This window comes from Eucyclogobius newberryi, unplaced genomic scaffold, assembly GCF_026437365.1.
Source record: "Eucyclogobius newberryi isolate DKJ021-1_F unplaced genomic scaffold, fEucNew1.0.hap1 SCAF_1, whole genome shotgun sequence".
Taxonomy (NCBI): Eukaryota; Metazoa; Chordata; class Actinopteri; order Gobiiformes; family Gobiidae; genus Eucyclogobius; species Eucyclogobius newberryi.
In genome coordinates this window covers 6,865,507-6,872,512 of record NW_027315723.1, presented here as the reverse complement: position 1 = coordinate 6,872,512, position 7,006 = coordinate 6,865,507, and the positions used below count along the sequence as shown (strand labels likewise).

Here is a 7,006-nt window from a genome sequence, read left to right as displayed (position 1 = left end):
TTTGAATTTGGCTGGTGGTTTGTCATGCTGTGGTTATTGTCGGTTAACCAGACATCATCGCATTATTTCTCAGAAAAGAGAAGTGAGAAGATTCTTAGAACATCTATTTTTACCACGAACAGAAAGTTAATGTCCTTATTGTAGTCTGGCCTCATGATAATGACTCATTTCCTTTAAAAGAACACTGGCTTCAGAGGGCAGAGGTCACGCGGCGGCGAAACGTATAAAAATACAACAAGATCGTTAATATGGGTTAGTTAATGGGTTAATGGGTTAGTTAATCGTTAATAATTAATGTTAGAATACTAATGTAAGTATTTGCCACTTAAACAGTCGAAATGTATTCAGAAATCAGATTATTAACAAATAAAGTGCAATCACGTTTGAACAAAATAAAGTATACAATATGAAATATTCAAATATGAATTTGATTAACAAACTCCAATTATCACAAAACAATGATACATTTTAAAACAACAGATCAGCCTGAGTTTACACACAAGAGCCAGATATCTTTCCTATTGTCACTGGACCCAACAAACTCCTGGAATACACGATTCATATCCAAGTTATCCAACTTTCTTATATTCTCTCCTCATACACGGAACCAAAATATAAACACTTTTGTTTTTTGCTCCCATTTTTCATGAGCTGATCTCAAAGATGAGAAACATTTTCTATAAAACACAAAAGACTAATTTCTCTGTCTGAACAATTAATTAACATTACGATAAATAATCCATCCCACCTCGCAGGTGAGGCAGGTCGAGATACAGACAGGCATGGATACATCACAGGTGTGCCTCAGGCTGGCCACACTCTGGAATGTTCAGTTGTGGTTTATGAAGAGGGTCTGAGGGGGTCAGTATCTGGTGTGACCAAAATGGCAGCCGAGGTTGCTGGATATTGGCATAAACTGGAACAGCAGGCTCAGAATAAGCAACATGCGACGCAATTTCTCTCAAATGTGATGATCTCACATAGTTATGAATTACACATAGTTATGTGTTACATAGTTATTGTGTAACATGTAGTTATTGTGTAACATGTAGTTATTGTCGTGAGATCAGTGAGACGCGGCGCTCGTAAAACCCCTCGTCGCCTCCGCGCGCGCTCACGTTTTCACCCCGTTTCACCCCGTTTCACCCCGTTTCACCCCGTTTCACCCCGTTTCACCCCGAGGATGTGGAATTCAAAGGGTCAAACTCACTCATGTCCAGGACAAAACCAAAACGGGTTGTGTGTGTAAGAGAAGTCATTCTGATACAAACAGCTCATCGTCATGACGACTCTGGTGGTGATATGTGACTTGTGAGTGTAAAGAAAATTAATATATAAATGAGACTCATGATGATGATGTGGAAGAAAGTTGTAAATAAGGCTCTAACTTGTGTTAATTTGTTCAACAACTAATTTTATTTGCAAGTTTTCTGTTTTGTTTTGTGAAAAAATGTAAGTGTTTAAAAGTTAAGAGTTTTTTTAATAGAATGTTTACAAATACATTTGAAATAAATAATCTTGTTATAAACATCAATGGAAAATATTGATTACTAGTCACTTTTGTGTTTTGCTATGCAATTATCAAATGACTATTGTTTCATCTGAGCCCTGCACCTAAAGACACTTTGCTTCGCATGTTCAGGGCCCGAGTCTTCAGCATCTTATTCTGAGTTTAAAGTAAATCTTTGAAAGTAACTCTAACATTGTAGTAATGCAAGCGGAATCAGCAGCTTGATGATCTATATGTTTCTCTGTAGATCAACTGTGATCTGAAGTTGTAATGCACATAAACTGAAGCACAGTGTTGGTGAAATTACACTTGTTTTTCTTAATACATATCAGTTTATGAGAACAAAAGTGTTTGTAATTTCTTTTAATTGATCCAGTAATTGCTTTAAAACAGCGTAGGCTTTATAAAGCTTTTATTCCTCCGCCTGAGCGTCCAAATTCGGCCCGCGGCCCAAATGAGTTTGACTCCCCTTATATAGATCATCAAGCTGCTGATTCCGCTTGCATTGCTACAAAGTTAGAGTTACTTTCAATGATCTCATTTAAACTCAGAATGAAATGCCGAAGACTCGGGCCCTAAAGACTTTGTAACTCTAACTGTAACGCGTTACAAACGTGCGTTTGAGTCCAGGACACCGCGTCACACCAGATCAAGCACAGACAGACACCGCGCTCTATTCTTTTTATATTGACATCCAATTTTAAATCAGATGTCATGATAAATATTTGCATAGTTTCCCCAAATATGTTTTACTCTATTTCTACTTGTAATGTTATTTGGAAGAAACTGGAAACACAAAGAATAAACACAGCTTAATCAATATATTCGACTGTGGTACAATAAAAATAAAATTACATCAGAATCAGACTGAACTTTAAATCACTTTAAAAAGCAAACTCTGAATACACCCAGCACAGCATCCTCTGAAGGAACCACATGTACAGATTTAGTCAACAACCAAAAATACATTCTTAAACATGAATAAACATGATATTTGATTGATATTTCAACTCACCCGTCACGTAGTTTCAGACTGTAATGCAGTGGAGAAAAGCCTTCCTCTACGCGGTGGTCTTTGTTTGTACAAATTTAGTGGACCATAATCTTAGAAGATGATGCAAGGCGCTATCTAACAACATCAATTATAACTTTTGTATTAAAACCATTTTCTGTTCTCTCCATGGATCTATTAGGCGACTATTCTCACATTTTTACCACAGTGACATCTTCTGGCTAAACTGAGAAATGCAACTAGCTAATATTATATTTTTGACCCGGCTACATATATAACAAAGAAAGTGACATTATTAAATATAAATGACAAAAAGAGCAATATACACTAAAGTGTATTATGTACACTAGAAACCCTCATGCACCATATTTTAATCTTTATTCGATTGATAATGTATTTAAAGCGTCTCAACATACAGTAGAAATAATAGAGATTAATCAACAACTAAAATAATCTATAGTTGCAGCCCTAGAACATTTTTATATCAGAGTAAAGTTACTCTTTACTCGTCTCACTGGTTCCTCATCAGAGGAATGCTCCGGTGACTCTGTGTCTCTTCTGCGAGCTTCATGGCCCCAGGACGTTGTTCTGCACAGAGGCTCTGCACCCACCGTCCCCCTCTGCCCCCTCTCAGCTCGGGCTGGCTCTAGGGGACGGTGACCGGGAGGGAGAAGGACTGACCATGAGGGCAAACTGCTCTGCCACACAGAGAGGAGAGATGTGCGAGGTCAGTGCAGTGCAGGCATGTTAGAAACACATGTAGTACATAATTTTATTGTGCCCATTTCAGGCGTGGCAGGGCTGAGAAGGGCCCATTTTCTTTGGGGATTTGCAGCATGGGGTTCTCGCACACATTCTTCATCAAAGACAGTCTGGCCAGAGGCTTTCAGCGCTAGTACAGTATTGTGATGGTGGCTATGGACAGAATCTACCTCATTAACTCCTGGAGCTTTATATTACGTCACCTCAGACTCACAATCCAAATTCTACAACGCACAGCTCTCAAAGTCAGAATCACAGAAGCTCACACAAGCAGTGTGGTGTTATTAAATGAGATTAATAGTCTACTCTTTCAGTGACAGTGAGCAGGGCGTCTCTCACCTAGCAACCAAACCTGTGGCCAAGCCTCCACTTCTCCTTCAGCTGGTCAGTCCTGTTATTACGCTGTTATTACACTGTTATTACGCTGTTATAACGCTGTTAATACGCTGTTATTACTCTTTTTATGATGCGTCTCACTGTGCTGTCCTTTGGCTGCTCAAAGAGACAAACAGGTGTTAAGACATTTCAAATATAGGAAAGCTCTATAACCATGTCAGCGAGTAATTAACAATGCTTGGTATCCTTTTAATAGAGCAAGAGGAGGAAATGAACTGCAGGGAAGGAGCTGAAGGAGGATGAAACTCACAGCAACACCAACCAGACATTTAAGATGACGTCACACTTATTGGCCCAGTTAAGTCCTGATGTAGACCTGTTTTTATCCTGGTTCAGTTTCAGGCCAGTCCCAGTTAGGGATGTCAAGATTATTAGGTTAATCAACATTTTTAACATGTTTTATTTATTTCAATTTATAGAAAAAGTGTTCAAACTAAATTAGGTATTTTTAAGTTACATTTTAAGAAATGTAATGATTTTAATCCTAAATGTAAAGTGCTTTTTTTTTTTTTTATCTTGCCGTTTATGTCAAATTGATCATTCAGAAAGTTTGAGTCCATAAAACAAGTCACATATTGAGCTACTGCGTTTGAAAATATTAGACTTTATTTTTGTTTTGGTCGTGATGTTAATAATTTTGAATAAAATGCTAAACCGCAACGTTTATTCTCTCAATAATCGTTACGAGACTTTCCCTGAGTTCACGACCTCGGTTACATAAAAGGTGCTTGTTTCCTGTAGAGATGACGTTGCTTTTCACCTGAAAGGTTCCACAGTATGGCATTAAACTATCTCCCGTGCATTGATTTAATAACAGCTGTTTTTTATTGCTAAACGTACTTTGAGAAACATAAATTCTCACTGTGAATTCTAAGCCCAGGAGGACTATTTGTTTGCCAGATACTTACATTTGTGAGTCGATTTATTTGTTTGAAACGTCAAGTAAAACCTGATTTATATGTTTCATCCATTTGTCTGTTTTGCTTGCTTGAGAGCGGCGCGTGTGAGCTCCGGGAGAGGCCGGTGAGAGCGCGCGCGTGTGAGCTCCGGGAGAGGCCGGTGAGAGCGCGCGCGTGAGCTCCGGGAGAGGCCGGTGAGAGCGCGCGCGTGAGCTCCGGGAGAGGCCGGTGAGAGCGCGCGCGTGTGAGCTCCGGGAGAGGCCGGTGAGAGCGCGCGCGTGTGAGCTCCGGGAGAGGCCGGTGAGAGCGCGCGCGTGTGAGCTCCGGGAGAGGCCGGTGAGAGTACAGTACAAACGTTAATACAGTACTTTTATTTGTTAAACAAATGCTTGGCCCTGTAAAAAGGTTTTGTTCCTTGCTTTTAATGTTTTATGGAGTATTTCATTGTATAAAAAATAAAGGTTTCTACTTCGCGGATTTCGACTCCCGCGGGTTCTTCTTGGAACGTAATCCCCGCGATAAACGAGGGATCACTTCATTTTAATCATCTTATTACTGCAAAACTGTGATAAGCATCAGATTTTGAGCACGGCAAACACGGTCACATTTATAACATTTTATTCATAAAGCACGTGTAAACTATTCTGAACCGTGCACAATCCTGCAGATAATTCTGACATGAACTTACTGTATAGTCCTGGGTCTAGCTAGTTATTTTTGATTTGGGAGGACAAATCAAATATGAAGTACAGATTTGAAAAACAAAAACAAAATAAAAACAATAGAATACATACATATATTCCATTTTTTGGGTTGAGAAAGGTGGGAAATAATAATATCAATAGAATTCACAAAAATAAATACACTGTAATATATATATATATATATTTATATCGAGATGATTACTCCCCTCACCCACATCGAAACCTGCATCTCTACAATAAAAACATGGCTCACTCTCAACTTCCTCAAACTGAACAGTGACAAAACAGAGCTCCTCCTCATTGGCACCAAATCCACTCTCAATAAAACTGGTCCCTTTTCACTCAGCACCGACACCTCGACCATCACCCCCTCTACCCTGGTACGCAATCTCGGTGTCATCATGGACCCCACCCTCTCCTTCACTCCCCATGTCAGCCACATCGTCAAGACCTCATACTTCCACCTCCGCCGCATCGCCAAAATCCGACACTGCCTCACCCTCCCCGCTGCTGAATCCCTCATCCATGCCTTCATCTCCTCCCGCCTCGACTACTGCAACTCCCTCCTCACTGGCATCTCCTCCCATTCCCTCCACAGACTCCAAATGGTCCAAAACTTTGTATATGTCCAGCGTCTTTGGGTCCCTGAAAAGCGCTATACAAATAAAAGATTTATTATTATTATTATTATTAATTCATTAAAACAACAACACCAATTTTTTACAAAAACAGCTTGTATTATTAGATTTGCTCCCAACAAGGAAGCGTTTTCAGACCTTTTTTATTCTTTAATTCTGCTGTTTATGTTAAATACTTTTTAGAAATGTAAACTATGGTGCATTTCTTGAATACAGATGTTTTTTTATTTGGGCTGCACACTTGGAAAATGTGGCTGTCACTTAATCTTTTTTCCTTACTTTTTCATGGCAATATTATTTTCATATACTTTTTCAGTTATATTAAACCTAAAATGTGCATGCCTTATTTTACTAGTCAGAGGCTAGGCTTATTTAGGAATTAGTACAGTAAATAATGTATCAAATCTGCCTTTTTTAACACCAGAAACCATTTTTTATGATTTTGTATTTGTATAAGAACCTTTTTTAGCATGACTTTTCATGCCACAAATACTATTTAAAATGTATAAACTTATTACAGCGTTCGGGTTTTAACTGAATAAAATAAAATAACACTCGAAGCACTTTTGAAATTGTCTTTTATAGAAGAATAATTATTATTTAGAATGATACGTCCTTTTTAACACTTCTGCAAACAGCATCATCTTGTGGTGAGTTGGAGGAAAAGCAGGACTAAGTGCATTTTTCTGCAGCTTCTTCCTTCTCAATTTGAGACATTCCCAAAGGATTGAATTAAACAACTCTCTTAAGTTTATGGTCTTCAGCTGTCCGTCAATGGTGAGGTAAAACGTGCAGCAGCAGCAGCAGCAGCAGCAGCAGCAGCAGCAGCAGCACAACAGCAGCAGCAGCAGCAGCAGCAGCAGCAGCAGCAGCACAACAGCAGCAGCAGCAGCAGCAGCAGCAGCAGCACAACAGCAGCAGCAGCAGCAGCAGCAGCAGCACAACAGCAGCAGCAGCAGCAGCAGCAGCAGCAGCAGCAGCACAACAGCAGCAGCAGCAGCAGCAGCAGCAGCAGCAGCAGCAGCAGCACAACAGCAGCAGCAGCAGCAGCAGCAGCAGCAGCAGCAGCAGCAGCAGCACAACAG

The 7,006-nt window shown here is 39.8% G+C and overlaps 1 pseudogene; it reads left to right on the top strand.

Moving 5' to 3' along the window:
• Positions 1–883: 883 nt before the first annotated feature.
• Positions 884–3,627, top strand: LOC140362837 (folliculin-like; annotated as a pseudogene).
• Positions 3,628–7,006: the final 3,379 nt, after the last annotated feature.